Below are 23,178 nucleotides of genomic sequence, written 5' to 3' on the forward strand. Positions count from 1 at the left end.
CCTCGTTACTTTTTTAAACGTTTTATTACATTTTAATTTTTGGAAAATATTTTCTTACTCACTTTTTTTTTTTTAACTCTGCATTGTTGGTTAAGGGCTTGTAAATAAGCATTTCACGGTAAGGTCTACTCCCGAGTGGCGCAGTGGTCTAAGGCACTGCATCCTGGTTCGAATCCAGGCTCTGTCGTAGCCGGCCGCGACCGGGAGACCCATGGGGCGGCGCACAATTGGCCCAGCGTCGTCCAGGGTAGGAGAGGGAATGGCCGGCAGGGATGTAGCTCAGTTGGTAGAGCATGGCGTTTGAAACGCCAGGGTTGTGGGTTCGATTCCCACGGGGGGGGGGCAGTATGTTTTTTTTATTTTTATAATGTATGCACTCACTAACTGTAAGTCGCTCTGGATAAGAGCGTCTGCTAAATGACTAAAATGTAAAATGTCTACACCTGTTGTATTCGGCACATGTGACAAATACAATGTGATTTGATTTTCTCATCAGATTCCTGTTTCCCAGCTCTCCTGCTCGATTGCTGTGATTGGTCCGATCTATGGCAACACTTAGACTGACCAATCGATCCAGGATAAAAGAGATAAAGTATGTGTGTGTTCCCAATGAGATCATATTCCCTATATTGTGTACCATAGGGCTTCGGTCAAAAGTAGTTCATTATATAGGGATAGGATGCCGTTAGGTATGTAGCCTCTGTGAGTGAAAGAAAATCCTCAAACCTACATTTTTCCTTTGAGTTAGTTGCTTTTCTCTATTCTCAATCAGAAGGAAATGGATTGGAGACTGAGAGAAAAAGTGAATTAAGCCTCATAATTGGCAGGCATGGTGTTTGTTAGCATTGATTCGTCCTCATTTGCAAATGGCACCCTCATCCTGACAGTGCACTATTTTTGTCCAGAGCTCTCTGAGCACTCTTCCAAAGTAGTGCACTATATAGGGAATAGGGTGCCATTTGGAACTCACTCTGTTTCCACCAATCAGTGAGCCTGCCTTCTCCTTGTTCTAACAACAGTATTTGCATGCCTTTTAGAATACCAGCTGCTAGTCATTTAGCTACACGCTGGATGGCAGGCTGAATTTGCATGGAGAATATTTGCCTCGTCTGCTGCCTGATGGTGTTGGTGACTGATCTCACTGCAGCCTCACACAACCAGACACATAAAAGTGGGAATCATTCTTTAAAGGTACAATATGGGATCTGTAAATCAGTTCTAGTGCAGCTCTATGGGAGATGGACTCTTCTTCGTGACTGTTTTCTTTGCAACCCTTCCCTGGTCTCCATGCTAAGACTAAGCATACGGCGTCCTTGGTGTTGAAGGGCTGCAGGGTAGCCTAGCAGATGCTGGTCCGTCCATCTGACACCTGTTCACCAGGTAGGGTGGCAGGCCGCGGGATGCTGACACTGGTCAAGGCCAGGTCACAGAGACTCAGCGGGGGGATGCTCTTTAATTGGCAAGTATTGCAGAAATTAATTTGAGAAACATGGTGGTGTTATTGCTTACTCTATGTACAATGTAAACTATGTTGTTTTTACATTAACTTACCAGCAGCCACTTACCTGTAAGTTACTGTAAAAAAAAATAACTGTATGTTACGTACCGTATTTTAAGGGATCAATACTGTTAATGTAATTGATTTACAGTACCTAGTAATGCTACTGTAGTCGTTTTGCGGCAACAAATACTCTTACTGTAAAGCATTATTTACTTATTTCCCAGAATGCCTTGCATTTCGAGTGAATTGTAGAGTTAACATCCATGACTACTGTTAGTGACAGAGACATGGTTGTTGCATTCATCCATGTTTAGTGCTGTAGCCTTCACCAAGTGAGATCTTAAGCCAGTATGGGAGGAAGTTACTGTTTTGAATCTTTAGTGGAAGATATTTGTAAAACTGCAAACTACAGAAATAAGAAAAGATGGTATTACAAAATCTTGTTTGTACACATTCACACACAAATGCATACAAATAACATGTATGACAGTAATAAATATAGCTACAGTAGCATGACTAGCCCATCACGAGCTAGCTACCAAGAAAATAGGGCCTAGCATGACAATTGCAGAAATATGACAATTTACAGCACTGGAAAAAGTGCCATAAAACAACTGAAACAGAGTACACACAACTATGCATACATAAAACATAATTACAAGTACATCATCTTGTAACATAAAGATATCTAAGCCCTCACATTAGCCAGATACAATAGTAAGGAAAAGGAGCTAAGTTTCCAGACGAAACGACCGCAATCATGCTAACACCCAATGTTATCCCTATGGTGATTTTTGTTGTTGTTGTTGCACAAATTAGCTTAGAACCATTGCAAACTAGAAAGCTAGAATAAACATGTCGAAATGCAATTCTAACAGTGCTTTATATTCCAAACATGTAATATAAACTAGAAAACGAAAGGAACTTATCTTTCCCAGGCCTAGTGAGCAGGAAAGGTGGAGCTCGTCTGCGAGGCTGCCAACACAGACACAGACACCCTATTAATAGCTAGCTAATAATCAACCTAGCATGGCATCAGATGGTGTAAAACTATTTTTACACAATACTACCTGGTCACCGATAGTTCTCCAGTCTCACAACAACATTAGGAAATGTTTTATGAACTGTACATTAACTTTAATGTGTTATAAACTTTTTAAACATGAATACACCGGAGCACTCATGAATACAGTGGGGGAAAAAAGTATTTAGTCAGCCACCAATTGTGCAAGTTCTCCCACTTAAAAAGATGAGAGAGGCCTGTAATTTTCATCATAGGTACACGTCAACTATGACAGACAAAATGAGAAAAATCACATTGTAGGATTTTTTAATGAATTTATTTGCAAATTACGGTGGAAAATAAGTATTTGGTCAATAACAAAAGTTTCTCAATACTTTGTTATATACCCTTTGTTGGCAATGACACAGGTCAAACGTTTTCTGTAAGTCTTCACAAGGTTTTCACACACTGTTGCTGGTATTTTGGACCATTCCTCCATGCAGATCTCCTCTAGAGCAGTGATGTTTTGGGGCTGTCACTGGGCAACACAGACTTTCAACTCCCTCCAAAGATTTTCTATGGGGTTGAGATCTGGAGACTGGCTAGGCCACTCCAGGACCTTGAAATGCTTCTTACGAAGCCACTCCTTCGTTGTCCGGGTGGTGTGTTTGGGATCATTGTCATGCTGAAAGACCCAGCCACGTTTCATCTTCAATGCCCTTGCAGATGGAAGGAGGTTTTCACTCAAAATCTCACGATACATGGCCCCATTCATTCTTTCCTTTACACGGATCAGTCGTCCTGGTCCCTTTGCAGAAAAACAGCCCCAAAGCATGATGTTTCCACCCCCATGCTTCACAGTAGGTATGGTGTTCTTTGGATGCAACTCATCATTCTTTGTCCTCCAAACACGACGAGTTGAGTTTTTACCTAAAAGTTATATTTTGGTTTCATCTGACCATATGACATTCTCCCAATCCTCTTCTGGATCATCCAAATGCACTCTAGCAAACTTCAGATGGGCCTGGACATGTACTGGCTTAAGCAGGGGGACACGTCTGGCACTGCAGGATTTGAGTCCCTGGCGGCGTAGTGTGTTACTGATGGTAGGCTTTGTTACTTTGGTCCCAGCTCTCTGCAGGTCATTCACTAGGTCCCCCCGTGTGGTTCTGGGATTTTTGCTCACCGTTCTTGTGATAATTTTGACCCCACGGGGTGAGATCTTGCGTGGAGCCCCAGATCGAGGGAGATTATCAGTGGTCTTGTATGTCTTCCATTTCCTAATAATTGCTCCCACCGTTGATTTCATCAAACCAAGCTGCTCACCTATTGCAGATTCAGTCTTCCCAGCCTGGTGCAGGTCTACAATTTTGTTTCTGGTGTCCTTTGACAGCTCTTTGGTCTTGGCCATAGTGGAGTTTGGAGTGTGACTGTTTGAGGTTGTGGACAGGTGTCTTTTATACTGATAACAAGTTCAAACAGGTGCCATTAATACAGGTAACGAGTGGAGGACAGAGGACCCTCTTAAAGAAGAAGTTACAGGTCTGTGAGAGCCAGAAATCTTGCTTGTTTGTAGGTGACCAAATACTTATTTTCCACCATAATTTGCAAATAAATTCATTAAAAATCCTACAATGTGATTTTCTGGATTTTTTTTTCTCAATTTCTTTGTCAAAATTACAGGCCTCTCTCATCTTTTTAAATGGGAGAACTTGCACAATTGGTGGCTGACTAAATACTTTTTCCCCCACTGTACATACCTCCCGTCTGTAAACTTCAAAGCAGAGGAGGAGAGACAGTGCACGCTGGTCTGGTTCCTGCAGACCGAAGCTACCAATCCCAGAGAGATTCTCAGTCGCAAAAAGCAGACATGAAATTTGATGTTAGAAATTCACAGCACTTGAATGAAAGGATTATAAATATTGATTTATTTTATTTTATCGTTCACAAGTTTGGGGTCACTTAGAAAAATCCTTGTTTTCGAAAGAAAAGCAACATTTTTGTCCATTACAATAATAAAATCTCAGACTGTCCATCTTAATCTTTTATTTTTATCGGCCAGTCTGAGGCTTTTTCTTTGCAACTCTGCCTAGATGGTCAGCATCCCGGAGTTGCCTCTTCACTGTTGACATTGAGACTGGTGTTTTGCAGGTACTATTTAATGAAGCTGCCAGCTGTGGACCTGTGAGGCATCTGTTTCTCAAACTAGACACTAATGTATTTGTCCTCTAGCTCAGCCTCCCACTCCTCTATATTTTCTGGTTAGAGCCAGTTTGCGCTGTTCTGTAAACGGAGTAGTACACAGCGTTGTACAAGATCTTCAATTTCTTGGCAATTTCTTGCATGGAATAGCCTTAATTTCTCAGAACAAGAATAGACTGACGAGTTTCAGAAGATTTGTTTCTGGCCATTTTGAGCCTGTAATCGAATCCACAATTGCTGATGCTTCAGATACTCAACTAGTCTCAAGAAGGCCAGTTTTATTGCTTCTTTAATCAGCACAACAGTTTTCAGCTGTGCTAACATAATTGCAAAAGGTTTTCTAATGATCAATTAGCCTTTTAAAATGATAAACTTGGATTAGCAAACACAACGTGCTATTGGAAAACAGGACTGATGGTTGCTGATAATGGGCCTCTGTACGCCTATGTAGATATTCCATAAGAAATCTGCCGTTTCCAGCTCCAATAGCCATTTACAACATTAACAATGTCTACACTGTATTTCTGATCAATTTGATGTTATTTTAATTGACAAAAAAATTGCATTTCTTTCGAAAACAAGGACATTTCTAAGTGACCCCAAAACTTTGTTTGTATATTTTACCTTTTATATTTACAGTGTGGTATTAGTAGTAGCAGTACTACTGTAGTAGAAGTAGTAGCAGTAGTAGTAGTAGTAGTAGTTGATCGCACATGCTTTTCAGTTCTGCCCACAAATGTTCAATAGGATTGAGGTCAGGGCTTTGTGATGGCCACTCCAATACCTTGACTTTGTTGTCCTTAAGCCATTTTGCCACAACTTTGGAAGTATGCTTGGGGTCATTGTCCATTTGGATGACACAATTGCGACCAAGCTTTAACTTCCTGACTGATGTCTTGAGATGTTGCTTCAATATATCCACATAATATTCCTTCCTCATGATGCCATCTATTTTGTGAAGTGCACCAGTCCCTCCTGCAGCAAAGCACTCCCACATCATGATGCTGCCACCCCCGTGCTTCATGGTTGGGATGGTGTTCTTTGGCTTGCAAGTCGATATAGGACTCGTTTTACTGTGGATATAGATACTTTGGTTGATTTGCACTTTTCGCACCAAAGTATGTTCATCGCTAGGAGACATTACGCGTCTCCTTCCTAAGCGGTATGACGGCTGCGTGGTCCCATGGTGTTTATACTTGCGTACTATTGTTTGTACAGATGAACGTGGTACCTTCAGGCGTTTGGAAATTGTTCCTAAGGATGAACCAGACTTGTGGAGGTCTACAATTATTTTTCTGAGGTCTTGGCTGATTTCTTTTGATTTTCCCATGATGTCAAGTGAAGAGGCACTGAGTTTGAAGGTAGGCCTTGAAATATATCCACAGGTACACAATTGACTCAAATGAGGTCAATTAGCCTATCAGAAGCTTCTAAAGCCATGACATAATTTTTTCCAAGCTGTTTAAAGGCACAGTCAACTTAGTGTATGTAAACTTCTGACCCACTGGAATTGTGATATAGTGAATTATAAGTGAAATAATCTGTCTGTAAACAATTGTTGGAAAAATTACTTGTGTCATGCACAAAGTAGATTTTTCCATAAACGATAGTTTATTAAGAGTGTACATTTGTTGATGTTCTTTTCTAGTTAGCGAGTTATTAGCCCAGTTATAGATAAGTATAGGTCAGCAATGGGGAGTTACTGCTTCCTACAAGAGCACAAAACGTGTAGGCTTAGGCTACATTTGAAGCAGTCTTTGAAAAGCCAGACCAAGTAAGAAAATCATTAATGTCAAGCCCTTCATAATGTAAAAACGTTTTTAAAAGTCTCATGCAATGTAGGCCTGCATTGAACACCACATATAGGCTACTGTAGGCTGTATCATAGAAATCAAAGTTATTTCCATGTGAAAATGTTATGGGATTTGCTCCATTGGTTTTGTTGGTAGGCCTATATTATGCTCAAATAGCCTCAATAGCCTATTGGCTACTGTCTAAAACTATAACGGTACAGCGTCTGTTCACTGTAACAAAATTCTCACAACATTCAAGTTTCCGCTCACAAGACCTAAAATTTGCTCAGTGCCCCAAAAGATTAGAGGGAAGGCCTATTTTTCACATTTTACATTTTAGTCATTTAGCAGTTGCTCTTATCCAGAGCGATTTACAGTTAGTGAGTGCATACATTTTCCATACTGGCCCCCCAATAGGCCATGCCCCCAATAGGCCATACCTCCTGAGAATAACCTATGGATTACATAAAAAAAATACCCATCTGCTGGGTCAACACAGCATGAAAGTGAATAAAAACCCAACTGATGGTTAAATTAACCCATGTTTTTGGGTAATCCAAAAGCATGGCCTATTCGTGCGTGGCTTTCATGTAGTTATTTTTGCCACCCATGATTGTAAATGTCATTCATGTTCATTATGTTAAGTTTGTACACTAATACTCCTGCTTAAGCCTTATTAAAGATACAATGTGTCAGTGCTCAACCTTAAAATGTGTTGACAACAGAACAGATTAACTGGAATGACATTTACTTTCACGGGTGGCCAACAATAACTATCTGACAGCCACGCCCCTACTAAACCATGCCGCTAGTTTTCTAATCTGACCCGGTGGATTATAGCTCAATAACCCAGAATCAACAATGCAATTTAAATAAAACAATGGGTTGTTTGTGACCCTGCTGGCTGGGTCAAAATAACCCAACATGTATTCTGTCCAATATTTACGCAAATTGGCTTGTTTTTAACCCAGCATTTTTAAGAGTGTGTTAGTTGACGACTCCAGCGCTCAATTTCAAGGGCAGGACTTTGAATAATTCATCACTATGCTATGTTTTTTTTTCTGTCTAAGGGGGAAATTACTGTGACCTTCTATGCAAAACGAGAGAGTGAGGGAAGTGAAAAAGTAGAGAAGGAGAGAGAGAGAGAGAGAATTGAGCGAGAGAAAAGGCTTTACATAAAAGTTGGAAAATCTCTGCCTTTGAAAACATAACCATATGTTTCGATGTGATATGGAATTAGGGCCCTTTGCTGTATTCATGAAACTATTCAGGCACAATCAATGCAAGCACGATCCATAAAAGAATAAACTAAGTTTGACCTGTGCGCTGGGACTTCTGGGCTGCCCAGTGTGTCTGAGCCGAGTGGAGATGGCCATTTAGACTCTTTGAAGTCGCGACGGCTACTGATGGGACCTGGATCTGACCTTGCCCCAAGCTGAATTAACCCCCTGAGCCCCAGCTAGGCTACGCCAACACTGAGTCAGCACAACTAGGCCTGAGCCTGCATCCCTGCCTGCCTTGATAGCTGGCTAGCTCCATGCATAATCTCTCCACTGTACAGCTATGGGCTCAGCTCCATTATTCCCACACATTATTCAAACTTCAGGATTTGTTAGCACTGCATTTTATTATGTTCCTATACTGTGGGGGGTTAGATTTAGCCTATGGCTGTCCTAACAGGCTTCTCCATGGACAGCCTTTTTCTATGATAACCAAGTAAGGTCATTTTAGGGCCCTGGTCAAAAGTAGTGCACTAAATCGGGATAGGGTGTCATTTTGGATGCAGATTAGAATGACATTACACTGCCTATTGGAAACTCACTGTCTGTGAGTCACCAAGGGGAGCATTTTCTATAAATCCTATCAGTGCAAACTCCGTCAACAACTAGCAAACTCATAGACTTATTGGCAAAACTCGAAGGGTGATGGAACAAAATGAGACTAATACTGCATAACTCTACATGGAGAAAATGTCAAAACAGAAATCTAAATACAGTATATCCAAATCTCTGGTGATTTAAAATAATTCCAGATTTGTATAAATCTTTGGTGATTAAAATAGAATGACATTCAGAATCCAAGGCAGCAGTCCAATAACTTTATTTCAACTGCAGATGAGAAGTCAGCGAGATCAAATCCATGATTTAATCATATAAAGAATTGTACTGTACCATTCAATGTGGGCATTGCAATTTATTAATAGAACTTGAAGATATTGAGGTTTATACAAATTCTTCAGTATTAAAGAGATTGAATGGTACTTTGGCATCTAGTAAGTATTTTTTAAATCTCCTTCTTTGGGCTGGATGTGTCAATGTGTAGTTCCATACATGCATCATCTATGAGCAGGAATACTGTCTTACCTAAAATTGAAGGTTACTGTTTTTTGGAAGCTGTGCAGCCCCATTTCCCCCACATTTTCCTCACAATTGTGCGTTTTGAGGTCAGTTCAGTTTCGGTTAGATTATTTAAAAAATGATCACGGATTTCATTTTTGGTAATTTTAAAAACATTCATGTATTCTGAAATAAAATAAAACAATTATTAGAGCTTTTGAATTGCAATTCCAAAGCCCCAAATAGTGAACATTCAATTGCCAAAACATATTCCATTGTCTCTGTTAGGCCCACATTGAAAAATAGGAAATTACTATGAAATAATAAAAAATGTCAGTTGTGTACTGTATATTACTTAGTTTTATTTGATGACTTTATAATTTTTCATTCCTTAAAGTCATCATCTCATATCTGCTCAGGCAGTAGCATACAGCCAGCCAGATAACCATCTAACATTAATCTCTGTTCTCCCCATACTGTACTGTCTTTAGTCATCCTATTTAGCTAGGCTAGTCTGCCTAAGTAGGCCTATGCTGCAGAGCTGTCTGACAATCATTTTACTTTATAGTAGATAAGGCATACTTTCATGAACTGTCTCTATCCCTCTCTCTCTCTCTCATCATTGTGTTGTTAACATTCCTCTCTCATGCAGTGCTGTATGCGGTCTGTGTGTATCTAACCTAACGTAGAAGGCGTTAAAGTGTATCCATCTCTGTCCGAGACGGAAAAGAACAGGTGCAATGGATTATGGTCATTGTTGTTAATTGCAACGTTTAATATTTAGTTAATGAAAAGTACAACTCCCTTCAGCCCAGAATTCTTGACTTCATTTCTCTTGTGAATGATTTGATTTCTCTCTAGAGAAACGGTGCGTGGGCTCACAAAAATAACAGAACTAAATGGAATTCAAGTAATTGAACCGACGTCGGTCAATTAGTTTAATAACTGAAAAACTGACATTTTGGTTAATTGCTCAGCGCTAGAGAGCAATGACTTGGAGGAAATATCCGCACATGTGACAATACGAAATTTTAGGGGACCACTTTCGGTTCGTGAGCGCTACATTCCAAAACTACTGGCTGAAATTATACAAAAGTTTGACAGTGCATCTGTCACATTCGTGTGAACTCAACCGAACTTTACTCAAGCCTTTGAACTATGGAAACTATGACAGCTCAACATCTGTTGGGTCTTACTATTGAGTGCAGCACTCAGCCATCATGTACAGTAAAGAGAGAGTATATTTGCAATGTAGATGCAGGGCTTTAAGTTAAAGTCTGGAGCTGTCGGCCCACCACCTGGCGTAGCAGACCCCTGAAGGGCACACTTAATGAAATCACACACTGTAATGTGTAACCCATACACTCACTGACAGGTATTCATTTGGCCCCAGGAGGTGTGTGAATGTGTCTGTATAGGGGGTGGAGGGATGCAGATTCTAAGCCTTTGTCTCATAAAGTTAGCCCCTGCCCACCCCCTTCTCCTTCTAACACCAGTTTACATGGATGTAGCTGCATCCCAAATAGCACCTTATAAAGTGCACCTCTGGTCAAACGTAATGCACTATACACTGAGTGTACAAAACATTAGGAACTCTTTCCATGACATACACTGACCAGGTGAATACAGGTGAAAGCTATGATCCTTTATTGATTTCACCTGTTAAATCCACTTCACTCAGTGTAGATGGGGAGAAGACAGGTTAAAGAAGGATTTTTAAGCCTTGAGGCAGTTGAGGCATGGATTGTGAATGTGTGCCATTCAGAAGGTGAATTGGCAAGATAAAAGATTGAAGTGCCTTTGAACAGGGTAATGTAGTAGGTGCCAGGCACACCGGTTTGAGTGTTAAGAACTGCAACACTGCTGGGCTTTTCACACTCAACAGTTTCCTGTGTGTATCAAGAATGGTCCACCACCCAAAGGACATCCAGCCAACTTGACACAACTTTGGGAAGCATTGGGGTCAACATGGGCCAGCATCCCTGTGGAATGCTTTCAACACCTTGTAGAGTCCATGCACTGACGAAATGACGCTGTTCTGAGGGCAAAAGGGGATGCAACTCAATATTAGGAATGTGTTCCTAATGTTTTGTACACTCAGTGTAAGCTCCCCACCCACTCAGCCAGTCTTTTCAAACTTCCTGGTAGTAAGCTATGAGAGCAAAATCACTGTTCAGAATGAATTTTCAGGACCTTTAAACATCTTAACTGGATCAACCATTTCAGTAACGGGTGCAATAACTCCAAGTAACAGATTGGAATAGTTTATAAAAATGTATGTTATTTACATTTGAGTAGCATAAGATTGATTAATCAATCAATATACATGCAAAAACATATTGATATTGAAACAAACACTTCTAAAAATCAACCTGCAAATAGAGCATGCTGGGAAATATGATAATAATGGGAATGGTTTTGGTTCAACTCTGGTTATTAAAACTAACACTGGAGTTATTTTACGCCACTGAGTGTTAATTAAACTTTTGAATCAACACTAGAAATGTTACTCTGAAAAATCAACACCAGCTAACACTGGCCAATTTGCTGTATGCTATGAAAGGGACACATCTGCCGGTTTCCATAGATTTCAAGAAACGTTTAGAATTCTGAAGAACCGTAGATGCCATGTCAAGAACCCCACACTTAACTCAAAGGTTCTTTATTGGGCAAGAGTTCTCCAATGAACCTTAACAGCTGAGGAAGAACCATTTAGGAACCATTTTGTGTAGGGCATAGGGTCTGAGACTAAGAGCAGTTCCCCAGCACCCCACATGCAAATATATTTCAAGGAGCACAAATAGGCTTAAAATGAAATTCTTGCTCTTATCTTCTCCGTTTTTGGGGGGAGGACGGATTCGGTACATGCTTCCTCTTTCATGCTATTTCTCACAGCTTCCCAAAGGACTGTGTTTGGGATAAGAACTGAGACAGTGCAGCTTTGATTTTTCAGCAAAACAAACTCTTCTTAGCTGAACACGTAACAGTATTGAATGTCTCTTTAACCAATAATTTCTGGTTTGAGAGTCAAGTCTCTTATTTTCATATTCATTGAGCATTTTGCCTTACAACAAGCCTATTTAATTGTTTGGTTCTTGGTTAAATTTCAACATAGTTTATCTCTATCCTGTTCTGTTTTTAGGAAAGACCTGTGCTTGCATGGAGGACAACAGGTGTGGATTTAAGGACCGGTGAGTCATGATGTGGAAGAGGAGACAATAAAGTGGGTGAGTTAATTTATACCTGCTTTATAACTTTATTGCAATCCCCAGGGCACACTTTTGCAGGCGAGAGAACATATGCACGTTCTCATCCGAAGGTTGGGTGCAGTACTGATACCTTATAGCATACTGTCTTCCGATTAACAACTTATATATTCTGTACATACACGTTTTGACTGGGTCACACTGATTCTGTTAACACCATTGGTATGTTAGCCATGATCTGGTCTGTCCAGGCTGCGTCCGACTGTCATCATTATTCACACCAACACACATGTTTTTTTTCATTCAACTTTGACCTTTCTGATGGCCACAACCTTGCCATAACCCCCAGTGAGAGTCTATTAGCCATGACACGCATGGACAGAAACTCATTGGAGTGTGGGAGTCTGTCAGGCAGAGATGGAGGGAGAGAGAATGAGAAGAATGAAGGATAGGAGTCAGACAGGGAGTGATAGAGATGGAGAGATGGATGAGAGAGAGGGAGAGAGACTGGAGGAAGGAGTGAAATTGGGGCTGAATCAGCCATGTGCTCTTTGTGTCTGTCGTCTCAGCAGCTCTCCAGTAGCCATGACCTTTTTCTACATGGTTCAGAACATTTAATGATATTTGGTGGCACAACAGATGTTGGACCCGAGATTATAAGAGTTTAGACTCCAAAGAAAGATGGAAAAGTGTTTGTTAGGAGATAAAAAGTGCTGAACTTGTTTACTCTTTGCCAGCCATATTCACACCCACTCTCGCTATGCTCCGAGAGATTGTAAAGAGATACAAAAAAAGTCACATTTAAGTGCTCAACTCTGTGTTGTAGTCTGCCACATTTGCCAAATGCTATCATGAAAGAGGACCGCAATGGAAATAAGTCGGATACTTTTTTGTGTTTATCCTTGATGATTCTTAATCAAGTGCATACTTTTGTATGTGTACCTAGTTTTAAATTATCAAATAAACTAAACTAGCTAAATACATATTTGCGTGTGGAACTTCCAAGGCCTATGTGTACTGAATCCAGTGCTTGAATTGGGCCATTACGCTCTTAGAAAAAAGGGTTCCAAAAGGGTTCTTTGCGGAGGGATAGGGTGATCAGAAGAACCCTTTTTGGATGAGAAGGGTTCTACCTAGAACCTTTAACATCCTAAGAACCGTTTTTGGAAGAAAGGGTCCTATGATGATTATTTGGAAGGCAAGAAGGATTCTTTGGAAGGCAAGAAGAGTTCTACATAGAACCAAATATAATATTTCCCAGCATGCTCTATTGCAGGGAGATTTTCAGAATTGTTTATTTTACTGTAATATCTGTGTTTTTGCATGTACATTGATTGGTTGATTAATTTTATGCTACACAAAGATACATAACATTCAGTTTTCTAAACTAATCCAATCTATTAGTAATTTGATTTATTGTACCCGTTACTCAGATGGTGGTTCCAGTTTAGAGGATTGAGGTAGTCTCGGTATTCCATCTTCCCTACCCTGGCTGAATGCAGGTTGTGGGTGATTAAGAATTCCACTTGTTGGCTATCCTTACGCTGGCAGGATTCCAAAATAAATTACACATCACTTTGCAAGCAGCATATTGTGACTTGCAGGCCTGACTTGGCCTGTAAACCAGGAGATTCAGAACACCACTATGTTAGGGTATAACAAAGAAAGGCCTTATGATATATATAATGCATTGTCATAAATAATTTTATTTTAAAGGTAAATAAGGCTGGTGGAAATGTTAATAGTGGGTTCTAGGAATAACCCTCCAAAGATAAAAGGGTTCTTGCTAGAACCCTTCGTAGACTGTTCTTTGAAGATCCTTTTGATGATAAAATGGTTCTTGGTAGAACCCTTCATAGAGAGTTCTAGGTAGAACCATATACAGGGGGTTATTTGAAGAACCCTACATATACCCTACATAGCACCAAAAAGGGTTCCCCTATAGGGACAAACCGAATAACCCTGGATGGTTCTACTTAGCACCTTTTTTCTAAGAGTGTACAGACAGAGTACCTTCACCTCAAATGTTCTAACGCTTGAGTCCTGGCACCTTCTATAGAATCTGCCTTAAAAATATGATGACTACTGGCACCCAAAATGAGCATCTAATTTATTTCAGTCCACTTCAAGCACTCTGTGAGTGTGTGAGTTGATGTGCATGATAATGCTGTAATCCTATGGGGTTGGCTGTGAGGCTTAAAACAGCTTTTAGGTAGCTAGCTGGAGATTTCAGTGGGTTCAGAGGGGTTGAGTATGGTAGAGTAGTGGACATAGCTGCCACCAGAACAGACCTAAAACAGCCTCTGGCTACATTCCAAATGGCACCCTATTCCATTTATAGTGCATTACTTTCGACCAGGGTAGTGCAGACCCAAGTAGTGCACTATAAATGGAATAGGGTGCTATTTGGGACACCCAGATGAAACATTAGGCTAGCAACAGGACTCTGGAGGAGGAGAGAGTTACCGTTGTGTACTGTGTAGCTGGTTGATAGTGTTAAAGTGTCAGATATAGTTACAATTGTGTTTCGATGGACTATGTCAGAACAATCCTGCTTTTTTTTTTTTTTATCCGAGCCCGTTATTTTGAGTGAAAACCTCTTAAGACTACAGTGCAATAGATTTACTGGTAATTACTGATAATATGATTAAATGCTTATTTTATTCATTTCCCACTGTCTTATAAATCAGGCCTCATCCAGTGGCCGGCTGTGTCATTACATTCCATTTGATCAGCGCTTTGCCACGTCACGTCACAGGGGCGGGCCTTAGAAAAGCTGCTCTCCTGGTAGACTCGCTCACGACAAAGATCGCTAGATTCCTATCGAGCAGGCGGTTCTAAATATATAACTTTCACAGCTGTACGTTTAAGAATACGACCTACACACTTCCTTAAACCTAAAATAAGTAAAGAAGTAATTTTGTGTGGAAGTAAAAAACGTTTGTTTTTACGTCGGAGACATCTGCAAAGAACATCAATAGAACCAAGAAAAAGTGTCCTTTTCACAGCACATCTCCCCTTGTCAATAGGGTGGACCCGCTGTATAAATGGCAACATTTATGATTTAAACGTTCACAAATGTCACAAATTTTGACTATCACTAATGTCATGATATTTTGGGAGAAGTAATAATGTTTTGGGTAGATGTTCATACATTATTGAAAATATTGCCTTTTTGCTATATGAATACAGCCATAGCAAAACAGTGCAAACGGCTGTCAGCACGAGGATTTATTAAAAGTTGGAATATGTGTGACAAATCGGAACGGATGAATGGGTAAAAGAATAGAAAAGAACAATATGAATTCAAATGAATTTGGCTAAAGTACAAATATATCATCAATACTATTAAAATAGATATGTTCCCACTGCATTAAGAATTTGAACACTAGTTTTGCACTGGTCAGCTGTTTGTTCACTCGTTCCAGCCCGCAATTGCTAATAACCCATCTGCAACCGCCCCACTATATGTGATCAAGTGAAAATCTGAGGCCCGCACCCGACCCTAACCCGCAAATATAAAAAATGCCTGTAGGCTAAAAGTCAGAGACAGCAGAAATATTTTTTTGACAGAGGGTGTAGGATTGGTTTTGCCTGGTATTGATATGTTTCTGCTTATAATTTCCAACATTTTTGTAGGCTATTTGTTAGTCAACGTTTTGTTAGTCAATAATTAGATACATGCAGCTTCTCTTCTGTCATTAAATGTTGCCCCAGAAGACTAAATAAACCTTTGCTCACCAGAAATGTGTCATACATCGATAGAATGAATGCTACAATCTAGTCGACATCGGTGAAGTTTTATCTTTCATCTCTGCTTCTCTAGTGCAGCAAAGATGTTTAGGGACTGAGGAGAAAATACAATAACAAAAACAAAACGGGAAAGATTTGACCGGTTTGATGGGAATTAAGATTTCAGTTCAGCTTAGATGCATATTTGATGTGGTTGAAATACTCTCAGCTTTTATGATGCTGATAAAGATAGCACCTTCAGATGCTCCCTAGCCACGCATTCATTTTCTCAAGATGCTGAAAGAAAGAAATCATATTTATCCACTCCTGTTCCCGAGTCAAAATGTATATTTGGTGGATCATTTTACTGCAAGAACTGCTTAATATTGCTGGAGTTAATATTATATTAGGCTATGTGAGAGGTTATAGACCTACAGTCAGTGTCCAGATATTCCATTTAACCCAGCTGAACAGTACAGTTCTCTTGACGCGCCATATTAAAAGTCGCCGTTTTGTGACTGTCGAATTTGCCTCACAATCATCACACATAACATCTTTCCCTAACATTAGTCTACTGTTTTGGCCCTCCCTTCTCTTTATTTTCAACTCTCCATTTCGCAGCTTTTGTCTAATTGCATTAAACTCCGACATTGTCCTTTTTGCATCAGTGGAAAGACGTTAACTTTTTCTGCCCAAGTTCCCAAAAGCAATTGGCATGTATTTGGTATATCTACAGTTAGGCCCTAAAGCTTAGGCTTACGTACTAACGGCAGTTTAAAATAATGAAAGAAAAACCAAAATGTAGCCTATAGATATGAATTGCACGTGAATTATACATTTATGGAGTTTTAATACATTGTTTTCTTTATTCAACGTCACCCGCCAACCACCTTCCATCTTCCACACAATATTTCATGACCCTAAACCCGACCACCACTCGGATATAACCACGGGGACTGTGGGTTATGAATCAATCCGCCCATCATTAGTCCTCACATCGTCGTCGTCATTGCACACAGTCTGATTTAAAGGTCATGAACAGTCAAAATCATGTTTTTCATGAAATTGGATGAAACAGTTCCTTGCAAAAGTATTCATTCCCCTTGGCGTTTTTCCTATTTTGTTGCATTACACCCTGTAATTTAAATGGATTTTTATTTGGATTTCATGTAATGGACATACACAAAATAGTCCAAATTGGTGAAGTGAAATGAAAAAAATAACTTGTTTCAAAAAATTCTAAAAAATATATAACGGAAAAGTGGTGCGTGCATATGTACAGTGGGTGAAAAAAGTATTTAGTCAAATCAAATCAAATCAAATTTTATTGGTCACATGCGCCGAATACAACAGGTGCAGACATTACAGTGAAATGCTTACTTACAGCCCTTAACCAACAGTGCATTTATTTTAAACAAAAAAGTAAGATTAAAACAACAACAAAAAAGTGTTGAGAAAAAAAGAGCAGAAGTAAAAATAAAGTGACAGTAGGGAGGCTATATATACAATAGAATAAAGTGACAGTAGGGAGGCTATATATACAGGGGGGTACCGTTGCATATTCAATGTGCGGGGGCACCGGCTAGTTGAGGTAGTTGAGGTAATATGTACATGTGGGTAGAGTTAAAGTGACTATGCATAAATACTTAACAGAGTAGCAGCAGCGTAAAAAGTATGGGGTGGGGGGGCAGTGCAAATAGTCCGGGTAGCCATGATTAGCTGTTCAGGAGTCTTATGGCTTGGGGGTAGAAGCTGTTGAGAAGTCTTTTGGACCTAGACTTGGCACTCCGGTACCGCTTGCCGTGCGGTAGCAGAGAGAACAGTCTATGACTAGGGTGACTGGAGTCTTTGACAATTTTGAGGGCCTTCCTCTGACACCGCCTGGTATAGAGGTCCTGGATGGCAGGGAGCTTTGCCCCTGTGATGTACTGGGCCGTACGCACTACCCTCTGTAGTGCGATTGTGCAAGTTCTCCCACTTAAAAATATGAGAGAGGCCTGTAATTTTCATCATAGGTACACGTCAACTATGACAGACAAAATGAGAAAAGAAAATCCAGAAAATCACATTGTAGGATTTTTAATGAATTTATTTGCAAATTATGGTAGAAAATAAGTATTTGGTCAATAACAAAAGTTTCTCAATACTTTGTTATATACCCTTTGTTGGCAATGACACAGGTCAAACACTGTTGCTGGTATTTTGGCCCATTCCTCCATGCAGATCTCCTCTAGAGCAGTGATGTTTTGGGGCTGTCACTGGGCAACACGGCTTTCAACTCCCTCCAAAGATTTTCTATGGGGTTGAGATCTGGAGACTGGCTAGGCCACTCCAGGACCTTGAAATGCTTCTTACGAAGCCACTCCTTCGTTGCCCGGGCGGTGTGTTTGGGATCATTGTCATGCTGAAAGACCCAGCCATGTTTCATCTTCAATGCCCTTGCTGATGGAAGGAGGTTTTCCCTCAAAATCTCACGATACATGGCCCCATTCATTCTTTCCTTTACACGGATCAGTCGTCCTGGTCCCTTTGCAGAAAAACAGCCCCAAAGCATGATGTTTCCACCCCCATGCTTCACAGTAGGTATGGTGTTCTTTGGATGCAACTCAGCATTCTTTGTTCTCCAAACACGACGAGTTGAGTTTTTACCAAAAAGTTCTATTTTGGTTTCATCTGACCATATGACTCCCACAGTTGATTTCTTCAAACCAAGCTGCTTACCTATTGCAGATTCAGTCTTCCCAGCCTGGTGCAGGTCTACAATTTTGTTTCTGGTGTCCTTTGACAGCTCTTTGGTCTTGGCCATAGTGGAGTTTGGAGTGTGACTGTTTGAGGTTGTGGACAGGTGTCTTTTATACTGATAACAAGTTCAAACAGGTGCCATTAATACAGGTAACGAGTGGAGGACAGAGGAGCCTCTTCAAAAAGAAGTTACAGGTCTGTGAGAGCCAGAAATCCTGCTTGTTTGTAGGTGACCAAATACTTATTTTCCACCATAATTTGCAAATAAATTCATAAAAAAATGTTTTTTCTCATTTTGTCTGTCATAGTTGACATGTACCTATGATGAAAAGTACAGGTCTCTCTCATCTTTTTAAGTGGGAGAACTTGCACAATTGGTGGCTGACTAAGTACTTTTTTCCCCACTGTATTCACCCCCTTTGCTATGAAGCCCCTAAATAAGATCTGGTGCAACCAATTACCTTCAGAAGTCACATAATTAGTTAGATTGCACACAGGTGAACTTTATTTAATTGTCACATGATCTGTCACATGATTTCAGTATATATACGCCTGTTCTGAAAGGCCCCAGAGTCTGCAACACCACTAAGCAAGGGGCACCACCAAGCAAGTGGCACCATGATGACCGGTCAGGGACAAAGTTGTGGAGAAGTACAGATCAGGGTTGGGTTCTAAAAAAATATCTGAAACTTTGAACATCCCACGGAGCACCATTAAATCCATTATTAAAAAATTGAAAGAATATGGCACCACAACAAAGCTGCCAAGAGAGGGCCGCCCACCAAAACTCACGGACCAGGCAAGAAGGGAATTAATCAGAGAGGCAACAAAGAGACCATAGATAACCGTGAAAGAGCTGCAAAGCTCCACAGCGGAGATTGGAGTATCTGTTCAGAGGACCACTTTAAGCCGTACACTCCACAGAGCTGGGCTTTACGGAAGAGTGGCTTAAAGAAAAAAATAAGCAAACACGTTTGGTGTTCCCCAAAAGCCATGTGGGAGACTCCCCAAACATATGGAAGAAGGTATTCTGGTCAGATGAGACACATTTTTTTAGCTTTTTGGCCATCAAGGAAAACGCTATTGTCACGCACTGGCTCTAGGGACTCTTTTATGTTGAGCCAGGGTGTGTAGAGTCTATGTTTTGTGTTCATTGTTTCAGTTTCTAGTTCATGTGTTTCTATGTTGGCCGGGGTGGTTCTCAATCAGAGGCAACGTGAATCAGCTGTTGCTTGTTCTCTCTGATTGGGACCATTCTTAGGCAGCCGTTTGTCACTTGTGTTTTGTGGGATCTTGTTCCGTGTTGGTTTGTGTATGTACCCAAGGACTTCACGTATCGTTTTGTTGTTTTTGTTCGTGTGGTGAATAATAATAAAAGATGTTCGCATTCCACGCTGCGCATTGGTCCACTCCTTTTGACGATCGTGACAGCTATGTCTGGCACAAATCCAACACCGCTCATCACCCCGAGAACACCATCCCACAGTGAAGCATGGTGGTGGCAGCATCATGCTGTGGGGATGTTTTTCATCGGCAGGGACTGGGAAACTGGTCAGAATTAAAGGAATGATGGATGGCAATAAACACAGGGAAAATCTTGAGGAAAACCTGTTTCAGTCTTCCAGAGATTTGAGACTGGGATGGAGGTTCACCTTCCAGCAGGACAATTACATTTACATCATTTACCAGACGCTCTTATCCAGAGCGACTTACAAATTGGTGCATTCAACTTATGATAGCAAGTGGGACAACCACTTTTTTTCTTCTTTTTTTTATGGGGGGGGGGTGGGGGAGGGGGGGGGGGTAGAAGGATTGGTTTATACTCTTCCAGGTATTCCTTAAAGAGGTAGGGTTTCAAGTGTCTCCGGAAGATGGTCATTGACTCCGCTGTCGTGGGGGAGCTTGTTCCACCATTGGGGTGCCAGAACAGCAAATAGCTTTGACTGGGCTGAGCGGGAACTGTGCTTCTGTAGAGGTAGGGAAGCTAGCAGGCCAGAGGTGGATGAACGTAGTGCCCTTGTTTGGGTGTAGGGTCTGATCAGAGCCTGAAGGTAAGGAGGTGCCGTTCCCCTCACAGCTCCGTAGGCAAGCACCATGTTCTTGTAGTAGATGCGAGCCTCAACTGGAAGCCAGTGGAGTGTGCGGAGGAGCAGGGTGACATGAGAGAACTTGGGAAGGTTGAACACCAGACGAGCTGCAGCGTGCTGGATAAGTTGTAGGGGTTTAATGGCACAGGCAGGGAGCCTGCCAACAGCGAGTTGCAGTAATCCAGACGGGAGATGACAAGTGCCTGGATTAGCAGCTGTGCCGCTTTCTGTGTAAGGTAGGGTCGTACTCTGCGAATGTTGTAGGGCATGAACCTGCAGGATCGGGTCACCGCTTTGATGTTAGCAGAGAACGACAGGGTGTTGTCCAGGGTCACGCCAAGGTTCTTTGCACTCTGGGAGGAGGACAAAATGGAGTTGTCAACCGTGATGGCGAGATCATGGAGCGGGCAGTCCTTCCCCGGGAGGAAGAGCAGCTCCGTCTTGCAGAGGTTCAGCTTGAGGTGGTGATCCAACATCTACACTAATATGTCTGCCAGACATGCAGAGATGCGATTCACCACCTGGTTAACAGAAGGGGGAAAGGAGAAAATTAATTGTGTGTCGTCTGCGTCGCAATGATAGGAGAGACCATGTGAGGATATGACAGAGCCAAGTGACTTGGTGTATAGAGAGAATAGGAGAAGGCCTAGAACTGAGCCCTGGGGGACACCAGTGGTGAGAGCACGTGGTGCGGAGACAGATTCTCGCTATGCCACCTGGTAGGAGCTACCTGTCAGGTAGGACGCAATCCAAGAGTGAGCAGCGCCGGAGATGCCCAACTCGGAGAGGGTGGAGAGGAGGATATGATGGTTCACAGTATCAAAGGCAGCGCATAGGTTTAGAAGGATAAGAGCAGAGGAGAGAGAGTTAGCTTTAGCAGTGCAGAGAGCCTCCGTGACACAGAGAAGAGGAGTCTCAGTTGAATGACCAGTCTTGAAACCTGACTGGTTTGGATCAAGAGAGATAGCAGGAGAGTTGGCTAGAGACGGCACGCTCAAGAGTTTTGGAGAGAAAAGAAAGAAGGGATACGGGTCTGTAGTTGTTGACATAGGAGGGATCGAGTGTAGGTTTTTTGAGGAGGGGTGCAACTCTCGCTCTCTTGAAGACAGAAGGGACATGGCCAGCGGTCAAGGATGAGTTGATGAGCGAGGTGAGGTAAGGGAGAAGGTCTCTGGAAATAGTCTGGAGAAGAGAGGAGGGGATAGGGTCAAGCGGGCAGGTTGTTGGGCGGCCGGCCTTCACAAGTCGCAAGATTTCATCTGGAGAGAGAGGGGAGAAAGAAGTCAAAGCATAGGGTAGGCCACTCCTGCGTTGTCTAGTCTGTGTGCTTAGGGTTGTTGTCCTATTGGAAGGTGAACATTCGCCCCAGTCTGAGGTCCTGAGCGCTCTGAAGCAGGTTTCCATCAAGAATCTGTCTGTACTTTGCTACGTTCATCTTTCCCTCGATCCTGACTAGTCTCCCAGTCCCTGCCGCTGAAATAAATCCACACAGCATGATGCTGCCACCAGCATGCTTCACCGTAAGGATGGTGCCAGGTTTCCTCCAGATGTGAGACTTGGCATTCAGGCCAAAGAGTTCAATCTTGGTTTCATCAGACCAGAGAATGTTGTTTGCCTTTTACTGAGGAGTGGCTTCCGTCTAGCCACTCTAGGAAGAGTCTTGGTGATTCCATTTAAGAATGATGGGGGCCACTGTGTTCTTGGGGACCTTCAATGCTGCAAAACTGTTTTGGTACCCTTCCCCAGATCTGTGCCTCGACACAATCCTGTCTCGGAGCTCTACGGGCAATTCATTCGACCTCATGGCTTGGTTTTTGCTCTGACATGCACTGTCAACTGTGGGACCTTATATAGACAGGTGTGTGCCTTTCCAAATCATGTCGAATCAATTTAATTTACCACAGGTGGACTCTAAGTTGTATCAACATCTTAAGGAGGATCAATGGAAACAGGATGCACCGGAGGGTCTGTTTTTATTTTTAATACATTTGCCAAAATTTCTAAAAACCTGTTTTCGCTTTGTCATTATGGGGTATTGTGTGTAGATTGATGAGTAAAATATGTATTTAATCCATTTTAGAATAAGGCTGTAACTTAACAAAATGTGGAAAAATGGAAAGGGTCTGAATACTTTCCGAATGCACCCCTTTTGACCAGAGCCCATAGGGTCCACTACATATATAGGGAATAGTGTGCCATTTGGTACACAGCCTATGAATTGTCTTGGGGTGTACATGCAGATATCTTGCTTCCATACAGTGAGGGAAAAAAGTATTTGATCCCCTGCTGATTTTGTACGTTTGCCCACTGACAAAGAAATGATCAGTCTATAATTTTAATGGTATTTTTATTTGAACAGTGAGAGACAGAATAACAACAACAAAATCCAGAAAAACGCATGTCAAAAATGTTATACATTTATTTGCATTTTAATGAAGGAATAAGTATTTGACCCCTCTGCAAGACATGACTTAATACTTGGTGGCAAAACCCTTGTTGGCAATCACAGAGGTCAGACGTTTCTTGTAGTTGGCCACCAGGTTTGCAAACATCTCAGGAGGGATTTTGTCCCACTC

The sequence above is a fragment of the Coregonus lavaretus genome (genome assembly GCF_964263955.1).
Source record: "Coregonus lavaretus genome assembly, chromosome: 34".
Lineage (NCBI taxonomy): Eukaryota > Metazoa > Chordata > Actinopteri > Salmoniformes > Salmonidae > Coregonus > Coregonus lavaretus.